Here is a 1,186-nt window from a genome sequence, read left to right on the forward strand (position 1 = left end):
GGGCTGTGGGATGGGAGTGAGGGGCATCAGCTGGGCGGGGTGGGGGCAGGGTGCTGCAGGTCAGGAGTGAGGGGCACTGGCAAGCCTGGGGGCAGGGGCCTAGGAGTGAGGGGCAGAGGCAAGGCACAGGCATATCATGCCCCTCATTATATTTCCCCTCCATCTTTCTTTCTCCCCTCCCCACATAGGTGTCCTCTTTTTTGGTTCTGGGAATATGGTAACCCTATAGCTAGCTACACCTAGATCATCCCCAACCAGTGGCTCTCAACATCTTGAACACCTCCAGTGATGGAGAATCCACTACTTCCCAAAGCAGTCTGTTCTACTGCCACCCTATTCTCACAGCGAAGAAGAATTTCCGGATATCCAATCTAAACTTACTTTTCTGTAACTTCGAGCCATTGGTCCATGTCCTCCACTCTGCAGCAAGACAGAAAAGGTGCTTTCCTTCTTCTTTATGGCAGCCCTTCAAGTATCTGAAGCCTGCTACCACCCTCCCCTCTTAAGTGTCCTTTTCCGCAAGCTGAACATTAGGGCTGTGCAAAATTTTGAGGTTGAAACAGCAAAATCAGGACGAAACAAAGGCCGTTGAAATAGCTTCAAAACAAAACAAGGATGGTCGAAATGTTTGGAGAGCCTAAACGTTTTGACCATAGGCTGGGGATGGGAAGTCCATCCAGCTGGGCTGACTTCCCATCCCCGTGCTATACTGCTCCAGCGGCGTGAGGCAGCACAGTGGGCTGCTTCCTGGCCCTGGCACAATCTAGCGTGAGGCAATATTTTTTGTGAAGACTGAGGCAATATAGATGTTGAGTAGCTCCACCCTCTTTGTATCTTCAGTAAGGCGTTCCCCCTACCTTGTTAACAGAGCACCCACAGCTTCCTTGGTCCTTCTTTTCGGGCCGACATACTTATGAAACGTCTTCTTGTTGTCCTTAAACTCCTTTGCCAAGTTCACCTTGTTCTTCATCTTTGCCTTCCTGATTTTGTCCCTGCAGGTTCTTGCTATTTCCTGGTAGAAGTCCTTTGTAATCTGCCCATTCTTCCATTGCCTGTATGCTTTGCTTTTGCATTTAAGGCATTTTAGAAGCTCCTTGTGCAGTCACATTGGTCTTTTGCCATTCTTTTTGAGCTTCCAAAATTTTTTGTTGGGCTTCTGATATGGTGCCCCTTAGAAACTCTCAGT

Source organism: Crocodylus porosus, unplaced genomic scaffold, assembly GCF_001723895.1.
Source record: "Crocodylus porosus isolate Cpor-Errol unplaced genomic scaffold, CroPor_comp1, whole genome shotgun sequence".
Taxonomy (NCBI): Eukaryota; Metazoa; Chordata; order Crocodylia; family Crocodylidae; genus Crocodylus; species Crocodylus porosus.